The sequence below is a fragment of the Martes martes genome (genome assembly GCF_963455335.1).
Source record: "Martes martes genome assembly, chromosome: 11".
Taxonomy (NCBI): Eukaryota; Metazoa; Chordata; class Mammalia; order Carnivora; family Mustelidae; genus Martes; species Martes martes.
Genome location: NC_137899.1, coordinates 28190409 through 28210794, shown reverse-complemented (window position 1 = coordinate 28210794; position 20386 = coordinate 28190409). Strand labels below are relative to the sequence as shown.

At 35.0% G+C, this 20386-nt stretch overlaps 1 pseudogene across 1 annotated transcript in view; it reads left to right on the top strand.

The window, feature by feature from the left end:
- The window catches only part of LOC308352437 (cadherin-related family member 3-like), a 149483-nt pseudogene that overhangs the window by 51075 nt on the left and 78022 nt on the right, over nt 1-20386 (top strand). Inside the window, exons 11-13 of the transcript in view lie at nt 1827-1982; nt 7907-7991; nt 16481-16702. The product of the transcript in view is annotated as a cadherin-related family member 3-like (transcript). The remainder of the gene's footprint in view (nt 1-1826; nt 1983-7906; nt 7992-16480; nt 16703-20386) is intronic.

Here is a 20386-nt window from a genome sequence, read left to right as displayed (position 1 = left end):
AAAACCAAAGAAATGTGTGCTTTATATTATCAGGCCACCAAACACAATCTAGATGGAGCTAAAATCAACTATATATACCGGAACTTCAGTAGTTTTGCAAGCTGAGCAATGACAGCTCCTGCTTAATCAGAATTTTCACTTACAGATCAGAAACACGGTTTTATACAATGCCATAAAAGCGTTTAGTGGTTTGCTCTTGAATAACTTATCTCTCACTTAAAGCAATATTTTACAAATATTTTTGCAGGAATGTCTTTTATCACTTTGTAGTAACAAACTGTAGGCCAAAATCTACACATAGAAAACAATACCATTGCTCTGTCATACATCAAAAATCAACTGTTAGTTTGTAAACCTTTTGCCAGAGATATGTTTTACTAAAAAAACAAGGGACAGAAATTGTAAAAAATAAATCTGTAGCCACTCTTTTTTAAATTTGTTTTCAATTTAAATTCCAGATAGTAGTCTACAGATTGTTACAAGAGGAATATTAGAAATTTTGGTTTCTAGAACATTCTTTTTATTAACAAATTGGACAACTCAACTTTTATCCCATTTTTTTTAAATCTAAGGTATTATAAGTAACTAAAATTAGAAATATTCTTTTAAAACAACAATAGCAAAAAACCCAATTACAATTATAATTATCTTTATTAATCAGGTTCCTTAACACTATTGCTATAACAAATAAAATTAAAAAAAAAAAAAAACAGTGGATAAACATACTAAGCACTTCTTTGTCCCTTACACAGAGGAATGGAGGTTGGTTAACTAGACTGAGTGGCACTCCTCTAGGCTGTGACTAGGGGTCCTGTTTATTGTATCTTTTGGCTTTGCTGTGTTGTTGCCTTATGTTTTCCCCACAGGAAGAGGCTAAAGAGAGGGATAGCATGTGGAAGGTACCCCAAATATTTAATCATCTTGCTTAGACTGATACATAGCATTTCAACTTGTATTTCACTTGTTAGCACATCTTCCTCTCCCACCACCCCCAGAGCCAACTGTGGAAGTTGTAGGGGAAACCGGGGTCCATAGGTATATAATAAACACTGACAAAATTTAACAGTGCCTGCAAACTGTTAAGTAGATATAGTAGAAAGTCAGTAGTAGGACTACCATAACTTGAGCTATGCATGAACCAGATCAAATCTGATACTAATTTAAGAATATATATGTGTTGTGAGTGTTGTGTATTGTATAAGACCCATGAATCACAGACCCGTACCCCCAAAACAAATAATACATTATATGTTAATAATTTTAAAAAATTTTTAAAAAAGCTTCGTAAAACAACAAGATGGTTTTAAAACTGAGTAAAGAAAATTATGCTGCACGTGGAGGTGTTTATTCATTTTTCCAGTCTGTGTCCTTTAAATTGTCATTTAACTTCTCTAGTTTTCCTTTTCCTTATTTTTAAGTGGTAACAATAATAATTTATGTTCCTGATAGCAAATGTATGGAGTAAATAATTTCAGATCACTTTCAGATCTAGGATTTATGAATTAAAAACTATGAATCTGATGTACAAACTGCTCCAATGAATCTGATGTACAAACTTCTCCAACTGTTCCAATGATAATATATGTATCTGCCTTACTAAATTTGCCACTTATTAATCCAATATAAAAGTAGCTCATTTTCCTTAGGCTTGAGTAATAATTTCTTATCTTTCACAATTTTTCACCAACATTATAATTTTATTATTGGCAGAAGTGGTTAATTAAAATATGAACACATTTTAAAACATTTAAATTAAGTATTATCATTGGTATATATCTACATGAACATGCTAGATCATATTTTTTCTCATATTTTACTCATTACAGAATTGAACTTCCTGAAAAATCTCAGTTGAAACTCTTTTGGTCTTTCTAACTTGTCCAGATAAGGATGGAACTGTTCCCAATAACAGTATCACTTATCATTTGATTACAGATACTTTTTCAAATATAATGTTTACCCTCAAACACAATGAACTGAAAGTTAAGTATTTTAAAGCTGCTCTCTAATTGTGGTCTTATGATTAAACTTAGATTAAAAATAAAATTATTTTTCTTATTATAAAATTCTTACTGAACTACAGTAGTTCAAATAGCTGATGGCAGGATTTGTTTCTGTATTTTTCAACCTTAAATTGCCAACAAACTATCTTGCTGGAATGCAATTTTGATCTTGAGAAACTACGAAGGTTATAAATTTCCTGGAATAAGCAGTTCTATGATAAAGTATCGACTATTCCTTTGGAATATGTTGAAATCACCATAATTGCCATGAATAAGTATATCAAATAACTACTGAGCATTATAAAAAATAGCCTAAGTACACATACATTATTACTGCATCTTGGAATATACAACAGGTTAAATATTTTACCAGTTCAGTAAATCTAAATTTTATTTTTAATAATTTTTGAGACCAACCTCTATATGTTGCTATATTCACAAATTTTTAAACTGAATAGGCAAGGTTGGGCAAGGTCTTGTGTTCAATCAGGATTCACAGGTGAAGTCTGGAATTTATAATTTAAAAATTGCTCACCTAACCAACCTGCTAAGACACCAGACATGAATGATATGGATAAGTAAGCCACACATAGGTAACAAACAGGTATTTTTGGCCTTGATTTGCTGCAATCCCTTGTAATTGGGCTACTACTCAAGTTCCAAGTTGCATTTCATTCAAACCCCTAACATCCTTACCATTTGCTACTTCAGATTCTGTGATTAGAGTACACAGAATCACTTTCACAACCTTAGAACACTGTGCTGTCTTGTAGCTCTGGCTTCTGGTTCTGCTGCTCACACTGTTATATTGTTAGGAAATGTCCCCCACCTATTTTGTGCTTCCATTACCCACACACTTTTGCACAGCCTTAATGACTTTGTTGATACATCACTTCTTTTAGGAAGCCATCCCTGATATTTCTTCTCCCTTTTCTCTAGGTCAGGTGCTTCTCTTTGGGTTTTCATGGAAAGTTATTTCTCTCCCACCATAGCACTTACCACTTACCTAACTAAGAAGACAGGGGAAGAAAAAATATCTGTCATTAAACTAGTGCCTGGCACATATTCAGTACTTGTTAAATATATGTTAATCAGTAATAAAATTACTAAATTAATGAGTTATAAATGAACAAAATCAAGCCGCAAAAGTTTTTAAGACATTGACAGGATTTAGTAAGAAATTTATTCCCAAGTGCATCAATATCACATTTTCACAATTCTTTGCAACTAGAAAATATTGTTTGTATCACCAGAATGTTAAAGCAGATTTTCATAAAATATATATATTAATTTATATTCTGATAAGGATGGGAAAGAATACAATTTTAAAAAATTCTTAATTAAGAATATGAAGATCCTGACACTATATAACATTACTTTGAATTCTTCCTATTCAAACAACTTTCAACAAGAATAAAACAAAACAAACATAAAAAATAGATGAACAAACAACAACAACAAATTGTTGTATGGGGCCTTCTCTAATTTTGATAAAAACCATAAAACCTGTCACACAAATTTCCTAGAAGCAAAGTCACTGAGAGTACCCCATAATGACTTTTCCTTGCAAAATATGTAACATTAAAATCCATTAAACTCACTGATATATGGTATAACCCCCTTTTCTAAAAAAATTAAATTATTGGAATGAGATGATTAAGTTCAGAAACGGTTATTAAAATGGCATGTCTTAGCTTTCTATTCCAGTCAAGCAAGAGAAGCCAATTTATAGACAAACAAGAAACTGACACAACTTTAATGCTTAGCAAATAAAACCTTTATTGTGAGAACACAGAAAACATACATATTTGGCTTTCCAAATCATGCCCTTTTAAATTCACAAAAGGGCATAATTAAGACACAAATACGAATTTTCAAAAAATAAAATTGATTTTTTTCTTAGATGGCCACACATATGTATGTGTATTATACTAAAAGGTGAAAAAAAGAATTTTAACATTCAAAACGAGATTTACAATAAGCACCAAGCGTTTTATGTTAAAATAATGAATAAAACTCTAATAAATTAGTGGACACCATTAACTCTAAATTTATCTTAATTCATTGAGAGTGATGTTCAAGTTACCACTGATGACCATGTAATTTCAATATTAAACCATGAATTTCTACATAATGAAGCCAAACATTTCATATGTAATCTATTTAATTTATTAATAAAAACATAAAAAAGAATGTTTCTTTATATTGGTATTGCTAATCATGTATTTTATTAGGTCATTTCTCTTTAATGAGTATTGACCTGAAAAATCACCCCAATATATTTTTACCAGTCAAATCATTTTTAAATACTGCTTTATGATGTAATATTTGATATTTACAGGATAACATAACTAACATATTTGCAAATTATGACATGTAGTAATAGAATGAACTCTGAGCCCATCACCCCACTTCAGAATTAGAACATTATTAAGAGCTGTGTTACTACTCTTTCCCATCCTTCTGCTTGTCCTTCAGGGGCAGCCAATACCCCAAATTTTGTATTTGTCATATTTGTGGGCATCTTATAGTTTTATCATCTGTGCATATTCCTGATCAATAGTGTTGATTAGCTTAGTTCTTGAGCTTTAAAGAAGTGGTCTCATATTCTATTCAGTCTCCTGTGACTTAATTTCTTCATTTGTGTTATGCCCTGAGGAGCCATCTATGTACGGCATCTCTCTCTCCCTCTGTCTCTCTCTCTTTCATCATGTATGTACCTAGTTGCCGTAATGTTTCATTATATTCCTTAACATTCCACTGAGTATAACTATTCTCCCACTGATAGAGATTTTTATTTTTCATCCCGAGTTTTGTTTAAAGTTCTTGTATGTTTCCCTTGGTTACATGTGTAACACCTTCTCTAAGGTATATACTTAAAAACAATTGCTATGTCATAGTGTATGTAAATGGTCCACTACATGATGTGGTGCCAAGTTGTTTTCCAAAGTAGTTGCATCACATTACACTCTCACCAGCAATGTGTAAGCACTACTCTTGGCCAATATCTTTATTTTGATACCTGGTACTCTCACACAATTTAACATGTTTTAGCCTGATTACTAATGAGGTTGTACATCTTTTCATATATTAACCAACTGTGTTGTAAAAACTGTGAAATATCTCTGTCTCCTTTATGTGAAAAGTATAAACATCTATTTACCCATTCCTGCTTTTTTTTTCCTTATTGACTTGTATGGTATGTTCATCTATTCTGGAAAATACCCTCCACTTTCCTGTAAATATTTTAGTAAGTAGACTTTCAAATTTAAGTTTTCTAAATACAAGGGAAGTGATTTTGTGGTTTAGAGTGAAGTATGAATTCAATTATCTTTTTCCCCATTTGTAATACCAACTTGCACAGTAATATTTCTACAGTGACCTGCAATGCCTCTCTGATATATATGGAAATTTTATGTGTTTGTGTCTGCCTCTGATTATCTTCTTCTTGTAGTTCTTCCCAATGATCAACTTATTTCCAGTTTTTCTATATCATTTAGATAGACACAGGATGAGAAAAGACATGCAGTAAATTAATAGGAGCACTATGAATGTGAATTATTCACTTCTTGACTGATGGTTTGTTCAGTGTGTCACTGTTCTATGTGTTACCTCTCTTTACCCACATAGAATACAGATGGTTAGGACTGAAAAGTACTTTAGAGAACATCTAATACTCTATGCATAATTATTATTCCCTATTTAGTTTGGCAATTCATTTATAGTCTTCAATTTCTCCAATTCTTGGAATGTTGTAGAATCTTAAGAAAACAATGCTATTCACCTATGCTTTTCTGCACCATGTCATCACCTAGTTGCTACACATAACTTCCCTCCATAATAGGTGTTGCCTGATGAGGAAAATAGCTAAAGTGAGTGTGGCTAAGGCATAAAAAGGACCTCAGAAGAACTGGAAACACAGCATACAATCACGTTCCTTCTACTTTTCCTGGATGGCCTCATACCTACTCTAGCTATGGCCACACTAAGGATTATGCCATTATGCGTGAGCTGTGAAGGAGGAGACTCGTACCATCACCCTTTTCATTTAACATTATGCAGTGAAAGACCTTGAATGTATCATCTCTTCCCTGCACAGCCTTCCCTAGAAAGTAACGTGAAAGAGCAAAAACGTGAGATACTTTGACCTCTCTCACAGAGTGTAACTTAAGTTCTGCTTTAGCATGATTTCAAAATTTTTGCAATTTAAATCTTGTTTCTGAGAAATTATTCCTGTTAATAATAATCCATACTTAATTCTTTTTAAAAGTGCAAATAAATTCATGACAACTATAAATCTTAAATACATATAGCAGCTACTTAAAGAATAAGAAAAAAAGTCAAACTATTACAAATGAATCAGTGTGAACAAATGTACATCAAATATATAACCCTACTTTTGTTATCAGTATGCTTTAATAAGGCAACAATTACAAAGTGCCAGAATATATATTATCTTAGCTTTTGCAATAAAGTATAGTTTACTTTTTATAAAATTTTGCTCTCCTATATGGAAGCCACTAACTACATGTACTTTTGAGCCTCTGAACTATGGTTTCTTTGAATGGGGTTATGCTGCAAATATGAAACAGGCAACAGATTTATCATAATTAATATAAACAAACAAATGTAAACACCTCACCATATTTTTTTTGGTGTGGATTACATGTTCAAATGACAGAGTTTTGGATACATTTTGTTAAATAAAATGCTTTACTAAAATTAATTTTACCTGTTTCTTTTTCTTTTTAAAAATGGACCTACTAGGGACGCCTGGGTGGCTCAGTTGGTTGGGCAGCTGCCTCCGGCTCAGGTCATGATCCCAGCGTCCTGGGATCAAGTCCCACATTGGGCTCCTTGCTTGGCAGGGAGCCTGCTTCTCCCTCTGCCTCTGCCTGTGCTCGCTCACTCTCTCTCCCTCTCTCTCTCTGACAAATAAATAAATAAAATCTTTAAAAAAAAAATGGACTTACTAGAATTTCTAGTACTATGTTGTAAAGGAGAGATGGGAGGAGGCATCCCTTATTCTACCTGATCTTAGTGGCAAAGCTTTCAGCTTCTTGCCATTAAGTTTGATATTAGTTGAAGGTTTTTCTAGATTTTCTATATCAAGTTGAGGAAGTTCCCCTCTAATCCCAATTTATCCACTGTTTTTATCATGAATGGACATTAGATTCTATCAAATACTTTTTCTGCATCTATCGATATAACCAAGTGATTTTTCTTTTTTAGCTTGTTGATGTAATGGTAACATGGCTCCTAGAGGAATTAAAATTACTTGTAGTTTGCATTTGTGACTCACATTCCTATTGTTATAGTATAACTATAATACTGTTACAGAATATCATATGAAATAATACTATAGAATATGATTTTTACTTTTTCATGTTTTTATTCAAATTCCAGTTAGTTAACATACAGTTAATATTAGTTTCAGGTATGGAATTTCATGATTCAACACTTCCATACATCACCTGGTGCTCATCACAAGTGTACTCCTTGATACTCATCACCTATTTAACCCATTCATCCCACCACTCACCTTCCCTCTGGTAACTACCAGTTTGTTTTGCATAATTAAGAGTCTGTATTTTTTTTTAAAGATTTTATTTATTTATTTTGAGAGAGAAGAGAGAAAGAGCATGAGTAGGGAGGGGGCAGAGGGAGAGGGAGAAGCAGACTGCCTGCTGAGCAGAGAGCCCGATGTGGGACTTGATCCCAGAACCCCAGAATCACGACCTGAGCCAAAGACAGATGCTTAACCAACTGAGCCATTCAGGCACCCCAAGATCTGGTTTTGTTTATTTATTTGTTTGTTTACCAAATGTTTCACAAGTCTTAGTTTTAGATTCATGAAAATGATAAAATCATTTAATCAATTAAAATATATTTTTCACCTCCAGACTGGACCTACATATCCAGATTATGATAATCCTATTTTTGCAGGAAAGCACTTCAAATATACATTGTTTGTGAAAGTGTCTGATTAAGGAACCCCTATACTGTCAAGTAAGAGTTATTAATTTAAACTATTAAAATATTTTGAGTCATAAAAAATAATAGGTATTTTAAAAAATTAGTTCTTAGATTGGGGTGCCTGGGTGGCTCAGTCATTAGTTTTGGCTCAGGTCATTGTCCCAAGGTCCTGGGATCGAGCCCCACTTTGGGCTCCCTGCTCAGCGGGAAGCCTACTTCTCCCTTTGCCACACCCCCTGCTTGTGTTCCCTCTTTCACTGCCTCTCTCTCTAATAAATAAATAAAATCTTTTAAAAAATTAGTTCTTAGAAGTTTATCATATTTGTAAATATTCTGTTATAATAAAATATTTATTATTACTCATATTTAGTGCATATTTTTTATTTAAAAAAAAATAAAGTTCAAATGAAACCCAAAACATGAGTGAGAGAATGATGTCCAAAAGTAATTAGAGCACACTGCAATTATTTAAAGGCTATGTCAAATTTGAACATTTCTGAAATCTTTGTTATTTATAAGATTCCTCAGGGAATTAATTTATTTTTCATTTGAGGAAAAAAACCTTATGTTCAGATTCTCATTAAATTGTATTTATTTTAAATTTCTTTATTATATGGTAATGGCTGAGGTATTTAATCATACTCAACTGGTAGGCAATGTCCATTCTTAGAAACTTTAATCTTTAATTTAGAATAGTAGCATTTGTGTATAAACATTATAAAAGGCAAATTGTTATGACAAGTATTCAAAATCAGTTTAAATGTTTTAATCATAGTTATTGCCAAATGCTCTGTAATTAAAGAGGTAATAATTTAATTACAGAACTTAACAATATAGATGTACTTGTATAATTTACATATTTAGCATTTAATAGACAATTGACCCATGACAACATGGATTTTACCTGCTTGGTCCACTTATATGTGAATTTTTTACAGTTCAGTACTATAAATGTATTTTCTCTTATGACTTTTTAAATAACATTTCCTTTATCTATCTTAGTTTATTTTAAGAATGCAGTATGTGAAATGTATATAAAATACAAAATATGTGTTAATCTACTGTTTAAATTAGGTAAGGCTTCCAGTCAAAAGTCAGTTATTAATTAAATTTTGGGGGTAGTCAAAAGTTATATGTGTCTTCTTGATGGCACAGGAGTTGGTGCTCCTAACCTCCATGTTGTTCAAGGGCCAAATGTACATTAGAGGGCAATTAAAAAGTAAAGGGGGCAAGGAGCAAGATGGAAGAGGAGTAAGAGATATAAATTTCATCTGGTCCCAGGAATTCAGCTAGATAGTTATCAAACCATTCTGAACACCTACAAACTCAACAGGAGATTGAAGAAAAGAATAGCAGCAATTCTATGAACAGAAAAGTGACTACTTTCTGGAAGGTGGATATGCAGAGAAGTGAATCTAAGGTGATACTTGAGAAGATAGACCATGGGGGGATAGACGTCAGCTGGCCACTGGCAAGTGACAGAGCAGTGGGGCACAGGGTTGGAACTTTTAAGAAGTCTGTTCTATGGAGGGACATCACTCTGGTGGTTACATAGGGGGTGGAATCCTTCATTGGGACTGTGTGGTCTCAGGATCCTTAGGGTCCCAGAAAGACTGGGGGTGCCTGAGTGGGGCAGAGATCCCAGGTGTCTGAGTAGGGAAGCTGGCTGCAAAGACAGAGCTGAGGAGTGGGCTCTCAGCTTGGGGTTGCCATAAACCATGATCTGAGGCACAGCTGGGCCACTGCTCTTCCAGCAGGGACCTCACAAGTGGCAGTTCCAGGAAGACCCCCTTCCTCCACTGGGAGGAGCAGTGTGAGAACATGCTGCAGGAATCTGCTGGGTTTGGAGACTCCAAACAGGGCTGTGTACCAGAGATAGAAACACTCAGTCACAGGCCAGGTAAGCATGGAGTGTGGCTGGAGGCCAGTGAGACAGGAGTGACTGACTGCTTTTCTCTGAGGGCTCACTGAAAGGGAGGACTCGAGCTCATGTCTTCTCTGGGACTGGAGACTGGGAGGTCACCATTTTCATTCTCATCCTCCAAAGCTGTATAGAAAGCTTTTAGGGAACAAAAACTAACAGGAGCAAACCTGAGCAGATTACTTAGCCTGGCCCCTGGCAAGGGTGGTGCAATTCCACCTTGGGCAAAGACATTTGAGAATCACTGCAACAGGCCCCTCCCACAGAAGATCAGCAAGAACATCCAGCCAAGACCAAATTTACTAATCAATGAGAAGTGCAAAACTCCAGCATAGGAGAATACAATACATAGACTCCATGGCTTTTTTTCCCAAGAATCTTTACTCTTTCAAAGTTAAATTTTTAAAATTTTCTTTATTTTTCCTTTTTCTATTTTTTGGAACTTTTCCTCTGTTAACCATCTTTCTTATCAATACCTTTCTATGTTAACCATCATCTTATCAATACCTTTTCTTTCTTTCCTATGTTAACCATCATCTTATCAATACCTTTTTTAAAATCTTTCTTAATATTCATTTTTACAGTCATATTCTAATCATTCATTTTGGTATAAATATGTTTTTCTTTCTTTGAAATTTTGGGATACAGTTTCTTCTAACAGACCAAAATATACCCTAAAACTAGTGTATGGCTTTGTTCTCTTGCCTGATCACATTCTCCCCCCACATTATTAATTTTTTTTCTTTCTGTTTTCAACCAACTTCTTAGCTTATCAATTCCTTTTTATTTTCATCTTTATAGTCATATTCTATCCTTTAATCATATTTACCCTTATTTTTGTGTATATATATATATATATATATATATATATATATATATATTTCTTTCTTTAAAATTTTGGGAGGCAGTTTCTTCTAACATACCAAAATACATCCAAAATCATGTGTGTGGCTCTGTTCTATTCACCAGCCTGATCATATACATATATACATATATATATATATATATATTTTTTTTTTTTTTCCTTTCTTTTTCCCCCAGCTTTGGGTCTCTTCAGATTTGTTTAGTGTGTATTTTTCTGGGGTCACCGTTACCCTTTTAGCATTTTGTTCATTCATTCATCTGTTCTTCTCTGGACAAAATGACCAAGTGGGGGAAAAAAAAAAGAACAAGAGGTGGTACTGACTGCTAGGGACTTAATCAATATGGACATTATTAAGATGTCAGAATGAGAGTTCAGAATTATGATTATGAAGATATTAGCTAGGCTTGAAAAAGACATAGAAAACATTAGAGAATCCCTTTCTGGAGAAATAAAAGAACTAAAATCTAACCAAGTTGAAATGAAAAAAGCTATTAATATGAGGTGCAATCAAAAAGGGAAGCTCTTATTGCTAGGATAAATGAGGCAGAAGGCAGAAGAGAGAATTAATGATATAGAAGACCAAATGATGGAGTATAAAGAAGCTGAGAAAAAGAGAGATAAACAACTATTGGATCATGAGGGGAGACTGAGAGATAAGTGATACTGTAAGATGAAACAATATTAGAATAATTGGGATCCCAGAAGAAGAAAGAAGGGTAGAAGGTACATTGGAGCAAATTATAGCTGAGAACATCCCTAATTTGGGGAGGAAACAGGTATCAAAATCCAGGAGGCACAGACAACTCCCCTCAAAATCAATTAAAATAGGTCAACAGCCTGTCATCAAATAGTAAAACTTACAAGTCTCAGAGACATAAAGAAAATCCTGAAAGCACCCCAGGACAAGAGGTCTATAACCTATGACAGTAGAAATATTAGATTGGCAGGTCAGAAAGGACTGGCATGGTATATTCAGAGCACTAAACGACAAAAATACGCAGCCAAGAATACTATATATAGCTAGGCTTTCATTGAAAATAGAAGGAGAAATAAAAGTCTTCCAGGACAAACAAAAATTTAAAGAATTTATGAACACCAAACCAACACTACAGGAAATGAAAAGGGTCCTCTAAGCAAAGAGAGAGCCTAAAAGTAACACAGACCAGAAAAGAACAGAGTAATAGTCACCTTCAGGCAATACAATGGCAGTAAATTCATATCTTTCAATAGTTACCCTGAATGTAAATGGGCTAAATGCCCCAATCAAAAGACACAGGGTACCAGAATGGATAAAAAAGCAAGACTCATTGATATGCTGTCTGCAAGAAGCTCATTTTTGCTCCAAAGCCACCTCCAGATTTAATGTGAGGGGGTGGAAAACAATTTACCATGCTAATGGACATAAAAAAAAAGCTGGGGTGACAATCCTTATATCAGACAAATTAGATTTTAAGGCAATGACTATAATAACAGGTGAGGAAGGACACTATATCATACTCAAAGAGTCTATCCAACAAGATCTAACAATTTTAAATATCTATGCCCCTAACCTGGGAGCAGCCAATTATATAAATCAAGTAATAACAAAACAAAAGAAACACATTGACAATAATACACTAATAGTAGGGGACTTTAACAACCCCCTCACTGAAATGGACAGATCATCTAAGCAAAAGATCAAAAAGGAAATAAAGGCTTTAAATGACACACTGGACCAGATGGACATCACAGATATATTCAGAACATTCCATCCCAAAGCAACAGAATACAATCGCTTCTCGGCCTTTTGGCTAAGATCAAGTGCAAAGCAACAGAATACACATTCTTCTCTAGTGCACGTGGAACATTCTTCAGAAGAGATCATATCCTGGGTCACAAATCAGGTCTCAACCAGTACCAAAAGACTGGGATCATTCCATGCACATTTTCAGACCACAATGCTTTGAAACTAGAACTCAACCACAAGAGGAAGTTGGAAAGAACTCAAATACATGGAGGCTAAAGAGCATCCTACAGAATTAATGCATGAATGAATGGGTCAAACAGGAAATTAAAGAAGAATTTAAAAAACTCATGGAAACAAATGAAAATGAAAACACAACTGTTCAAAATCTTTGGGACGCAGAACAGAAGGTCTTGAGAGGAACGTATATAGTGATAGAAGCCTTTCTCAAGAAACAAGAAAGGTCTCAAATACACAACCTAACCCTACACCTAAAGGAACTAAAGAAAGGAGAGCAAAGAAAGCCTAAACATAGCAGCAGAAGAGAAATAATAAAGCTTAGAGCAGGAATCAATGAAATAGAAACCAAGCAAACAGTAAAACAGATCAACAAAAAAAACTAGGAGCCAGTTCTTTGAAAGAATCAAAAAGATTGATAAACCCCTGGCCAGACTTATCAAAAAGAAAAGAGAAAGGACCTAAATTAATAAAATCATGAATGAAAGAGGAGAGATCACAACCAACACCAAAGAAATACAAACAAATAGAAGAATATATTATGAGAAACTACACCAGCAAATTAGACAATCTGGAAGAAATGGATGCATTTCCTAGAGACATATAAACTACCAAAACTGAACCAGGAAGAAATAGAAAACCCAAACAGACCCATAAACAGTAAGGAAATTGAAGCAGCCATCAAAAATATCACAACAACAACAACAAACAAACAAACAAAATATCCCAACAAAGAAGAGCCTAGGGCCAGATGGCTTCCCAGGGGAATTTTACCAAACATTGAAAGAATTAATACCTATTCTGCTGAAACTGTTTCAAAAAATAGAAATGGAAGGAAAACCTCCAAACTCACTTTATGAGGCCAGCATTACCTTGATCCCCAAACCAGACAAAGATTCCATCAAAAAGGAGAATTACAGGGGCACCTGGGTGGTTTAGTGAGTTAAGCCTCTGCCTTCTACTCAGGTCATGATCTCAGGGTCCTGGGATCAAGCCCTGCATCAGCCTCGCTGCTCAGCAGGGAGCCTGCCTCCCCCTTGTCCTCTGCCTGCCTCTCTGCCTACTTGTGATCTCTTTCTCTTGTTGAAAAAATAAACAAAATCTTAAAAAAAAAAAAGTCTGTTTCAAAAAGAAGAATTACAGACCAATATCCCTGATGAACTTGGATGCAAAATTCTCATCAAAATACTAACCAATAGGATCCAATAGTACATTAAAGGATTATTCACCATGACCAAGTGGGATTTATTCCTGAGCTGCAAGGTAGGTTCAACATCTGCAAATCAATCAATGTGATACAATACATTAATAAAAGAAAGAACAAGAACCATATGATACTCTCAATAGATGCAGAAAAAACATTTGACAAAGTGCAGCATCCTTTCTTCATCAAAACTCTTCACAGTGTGGGGATACAGGGCACATACCTCAATATCATAAATGCCATCTATGAAAAACCCACAGCAAATATCATTCTCAATGGGGAAAAACTGAGAGCTTTTCCCCTAAGGTCAGGAATACCGTAGGGATGTCCATTATCACCACTGCTATTCAACATAGTACTGGAAGTCTTAGCCTCAGAAATCAGACTACAAAAAGAAATAAAAGGCACCCAAATTGCCAAAGAAGAAGCCAAACTTTCATTCTTTGCAGATGATACAATATTTTTTATGTGGAAAACCCAAAAGACTCCACTTCAAAACTTCCAGAACTCATACAGGAATTCAGTAAAGTGTCAGGATATAAAATCAATGCACAGAAATCAGTTGCATTTCTATACACCAACAGCAAGATTGAAGAAAGAGAAATTAAAGAGTTGATCTGTTTATAATTGCACCCAAAACCATAAGATACTTAGAAAGGAATCTAACCAAAGAGGCAAAGAATCTGTACTAAGAAAACTATAGAATACTCATGAAAGAAATTGAGAAAGACACAAAGAAATGGAAAAACATTCCACGCTCACAGATTGGAATAACAAATATTGTGAAAATGTCTATGCTACCTAAAACAATCTACACACTTAATGCAATCTCTATCAAAATACTATCAACTTTTTTTCAAAGAAATGGAACAAATAATCCTACAATTTATATGGAACAAGAAAAGACCCTGAATAACCAGAGAAATGTTAAAAAAGAAAGCCAACGTTGATAGCATCACAATTCCGACTTCAAGCTCTATTACAAAGCTGTCATCATCAAGACAGTATGGTACTGGCAAAAAACAGACATATAGATCAATGGAACAGAATAGAGAGCCCAGAAATGGACCCTCAATTCTATGGTTAACTAACCTTTGACCAAGCAAGAAAGAATGTCCAATGGAAAAAAGACAGTCTCTTCAACAAATGGTGTTGGGAAAACTGGACAGCCACATGCAGAAGAATGAAACTGGACCATTTATTTCACCACATACAAAAATAGACTCAAAATGGATGGTAGACCTCAATGTGAGACAAGTATCCATCAAAATCCTTGAGGAGAACACAGGCAGCAACCTCTTCGACCTCAGCCGCAGCAACTTCTTCCTAAAAACATCACCAAAGACAAGGGAAGCAAGGGCAAAAATGAACTATTGGGACTTCATCAAAATAAAAAGCTTTTGCACAGCAAAGGAAACAGTCAACAAAACCAAAAGACAACTGACAGAATGGGAGAAGATATTTGCAAATGCTATATCAGATAAAGGGCTAGTATCCAAAATCTATAAAGAACTTATCAAACTCAACACGCAAAGAACAAATAATCAAATCAAGAAATGGGCAGAAGATATGAACAGACCTTTCTGCAATGAAGACATCCAAATGGACAACAGACACGTGAAAAAATGCTCAACATCACTCGGCATCAGGGAAATCAAAATCAAAATCACGGTGAGATACCACCTCACACCACTCTAAATGGCTAAAATTAACAAGCCAGGAAAGGACAGATGTTGGTGAGGATGTGGAGAAAGGGGAACCCTCCTACACTGTTTGTGGGAATGCAAGCTGGTGTAACCACTCTGGGAAATGGTATGGAGGTTCCTCAGAAAGTTGAGTATAGAACTACCCTATGACCCAGCAATTGTACTACTGGGTATTTATCCTAAATATTTACCCTAAAGATACAAACGTATTGATCCGAAGGGGCACGTGCACCCGAATGTTTATAGCAGCAATGTCCTCAATAGCCAAACCATGGAAAGAACCTAGATGCCCATTGACAGATGAATGGATAAAGAAGATGTGGTACTTATATACAATGGAATATTCTGCAGCCATAAAAAAAAAAAAAGAAAGAAAGAAAGAAAAGAAATCTTACCATTTGCAATGACATGGATGGAACTAGAGGCTATTATGCTAAGTGAAATAAACCAATCAGAGAGAAACAATTATTATATGATCTCACTGAAATGAGGAATTTGAGAAACAAGACAGGGCACCATAGCGGAGGGGAGGGAAAAATGAAACAAGATGAAACCAGAGAGGGAGACAAACCATAAGAGATTCTTAATCTCAGGAAACAAACTGAGGGCTGTTCAGTTTGAGGAGGGGAGGGTGGTGGGAGGGATGGAATGACTGGGTGATGGACATTGCGGAGGGTATGTGTTATAGTGAGTGCTGTGAATTGTGTGAGACTGATGAGTCACAGGCCTGGACCCCTGAAATAAATACTACATTATATGTTAATTAAAAAAAGGGGGGGGGATAAAAATACAGAAAACCTGAGATCACCTTAACTGTATTTTTTTTTTTACTTTTTTCTTCACAGCAATTAGTACAGTCATCATTAGGGTGAGTGGCATAAATGAACTGAATCCAATTAGAACTACATTGGCATTTATCTTCAATATATTTGAAAAGAGTCCAGCTAATACCCTGGTTTGGAAAATTACATTAACAGATGCAGACTGGTCATTTAATAATATAAAATACATCATTGCTGGAGGAAATTGGGGACCACCTCCCAAATTTTACATTGAACCAAACACAGGTATTATGAAAATACTGGTATCAATTAATAATACAAATTAAGAGTTCCTACACTCATTTGAAACTTATTTTATGAATATAAGTTTCATCTAAAAATATAAGATATAAGAACATCTAAAAATATAACTTCCCCTTAAACTATGTAATGTTCACCTTGGTTTGTAAGCTGTATCCATACATTATTGATTACTGCAGGAAAATCAGCAAAGATTTGATCTTTGTTATATAGATCTTCAAAAAGTTTAAGCATATGTATGTTCCTTATATCTAAGAATGTGAAAGAGGTGGTTAAATGGTGTGTGGATGGGATGCCTGGGTGGCTCAGGATGGAGTCCCACACTGAGCTCCCTGCTCAGTGGGGGCCTATTTATCTCTCTCTCTCTCCCTCTGTGTGTGTGTGCTCTCTCTCTCTAGCTCTCACTCTGTCTTAAAATAAATAGATAGATGGATAGATAAATAAATAAATAAATAAAATGGTGTGTAAATTAACATCTGCTATGATTTTGCTGATGAATGATACTCTGGAAGTATGAATATATAACCATATTTTATTTGTAATAGTTCATTTCCATTTGTTATTTTGTGACTATTTTATTTATATGGTTTATGATTTAGCATAAATTAAAGATATTTATTGTCCCAGGGATAACAGTTCTCCATTCATTTTAGTGTCAGGAATGGTAAAGCTATTGGATTCACTGGTTAGGGAAATTGAATCTCAGTACAAGATAACAGAGAAAATAACAGTCTTGGACCCCTATCCCCTTAGACAGAGAAGTGGTACTGCTCAGGTAACTGTCAATGCTCTGGTAAGAATAAGTTACTGCTTATAATGCAGTTATCCCTTAGGAAGTTTATTCTTGGGAAATAAAAAGAGAAATTGTGAGTGGATAAATTTGGTGTCTTCAGCATGGATTTAAGTTCAGAGAGTAACATCTTGGGTTAAAAAAGTGGTAAAAACACCATTTTATATGTGATATATATCAAATATATATCATTATATATTATACATGATAATTATATATCAAATATATATATTATCATATGTATTTCAATATGTTATATAGATTTAATTTTTCCAATTTTCTTCTTGTAATTAGTTTCTAGGTTCATAACACTGCAGTGGAAAAATATGCTTAATATGATTTCAGTCATCTTAAATTTATGGGGGCTTATTTTTTTGCCTAATATATGATCTGCCCTGGAGAATGTTCTATGTGCACTTGAGAAGAATGCATATTCTGGTACTTTTTTATATACTGTTCTGTATATATGTGTGTATATATATAGTTTAGTCTAATGTGTAATTTTAGGCCAGTTTCTTTATTGAATTTTCTGTCTGGATGATATAAGCATTGAGGTAAGTGGGGTATTAAAGTTCTCTACTACTATTGTATTTTTATTTCTCTCTTTAGGTCTTTATATAGTTAGATATTCTTATAATTATATAATGCCCTTATTATTGTATAATAGCCTCTCTTGGCTTTTATCATAGTTTTTATTTTAAAGTCTCTTTTCTTTGATATAAGTATAGCCACCCCAGCATTCTTTTGGTTTCTATTTGCATGAAATATCTTTTTCTATTCCTTTACCTATAGTCGGTCTGTGCCCTAAATCTGAAATAAGTCTCTTTCAGGTAGCATATAGACTTTTCTTGATTTTTCACCCATTCAGCCACTCCATGTCTTTTAATTAGAGACTTTAGTCCATTTATATTTGAAGTAATAATTGGTATGTATTCACTCATTGACATTCTGTTAATTGTTTTCTGGCTAGTCTGTAGTTCCTCTCTGTTGTTTTCTTCTTCTCTTGTTCTCTTCTCTTATGGTTTGATAACTTGCTTTGTTATGTTTAGATTCATTTTTTATTATTTTTTGAGTATCAATTATAAGTTTTTGCCTTGTTGTGACCATAAGGTTCACCTATAACAGCTTATATAAATAACAGTCGATTTTGAGTTGATGGCATTTTAAGTTTGAACACATTTTAAGACTCTACATTTTTATTCCCCTGACATTTTATGATTTTGATGTCATATTTAACACCTTTTTATTTTGTGTATCCTTTAAATGATTATTATGGTTATAATTATTTTCATTGCTCTTCTGTTTTGATCTTCATACTAGCTTTATAAGTGAGGAATTTATTTATAAGAGATTTATTAATCCCTTACTTTTGCTATATATTTGCTGTCACTGAGATTGATACTTTCATGTTTTCTTCTTACTAATTAAATTAATAGTTGGTCTGGCTAGCCTGATGGAGGAAGCAGGCAGAAGCTGGTGGCTCTCGTGAGGATTTATTCAGCGACCCGCCAGTCTCCAGTGGGGTTTGTTTTCTAAAGGGCAAGACAGAAAAGGTATTTTCTGTCCCTCTTTGGTGAATGGAATGGGCATCTGAAAATCTACAACGTGGGGCTAGATGGCTAGATGATCTGGCCAGGATAATCAGAAGGGGGAGGGAGCCACCAGAAGTGACCCACTGGAAAGTAATACCCCAATACAAGAGTGCCCTGTGATTAGGGACCAGCATTGTCTTAGAGTCTTGTTAAAAGCACTTTTATGCCAGCCTGTGCTCCCTAGAACTTTTGCACACTGCTTGACTGGGAACTGACCCACTTCCCCCACCCCCCCCCCCCCGCCACTCTCCACCAGCCCTGACAAAGCTCTGTCCTGGAGCTAGCTGGTGGTCTCTAGGACCCACTGAGGGTCTGGATTCTCCCAGCCTCAGTGCAATCACCTGAGCTGTCAACCTGAGGTCTGCAGTCCTGGCAAAGGTAGCCACCAGAAGCGGGCTCCCTGGACCAATGTCGCTCATAGTTTTGGCACAGGGGTGCAGGGACAAGAGGGCGCTTAAGGCAATCCCTAACACGGTGGCTGGGGACGGGACATGCTCTGCCTGTGGGAGGGTGCAGGGCTCAGCAGAGTTTGCAGAGAGGGAGTGTGTGTGTTCTGGGCCACAGAGAGGAAAGCAGACTGAGGCTTCTCTCTGAGACGGAGGTCTGGGTGCAGTTTGTTTCCCTCTAAACCTCCGAAAAGCTGCAAAAAGCTGCCAAAGGAAACAAACAAACAAACAAAACCTCCAGAAAACAAAGGCCTGAAAAACCGGTTTCCACAGAGCCCAGCCCCTTGATAGGAGGCAGGAGGACTCAACCCAAGCACGATAGACTGAAAAACAATGCAGCAGGCCCCTCCCCCAAAAAGCCAGCCAAAAGAATGAGAGGACAACCACCACAGGATCCCCATAAAACTGTAAAACCCCAATATCAGGGGAAAACAATATATTAAGTTCCCAATATTGCCCTAAAACCTGTATATTTCATAGATACAACTTTTATTTTTAATTCGTTCTCACTATTCTTGTTCTGTTTAATTTTTTTAACCTACTTACCATTACAACTAGAGCTTTAATACAACATATTCCATAATAACCTTTTAACTTGAACTTTTTCTATACATATACCTGTGTTTTTCTTTTTCTTTTCTATTTTTTTAATATACATACAGATATAAGCTTCAAGGTAATCTTCTTTCCCTAATCAATACTACCCCTATATATAAACCAGTTTAAATCTCCCTTTATCTCTGGAAAGTTGAATCATTTAACAAAGTTATCAAGATACACCCAGGAAGAATCAAAATAATCTTTCTCACCCACATTGAGGATTTATAACCAACCTCCCATC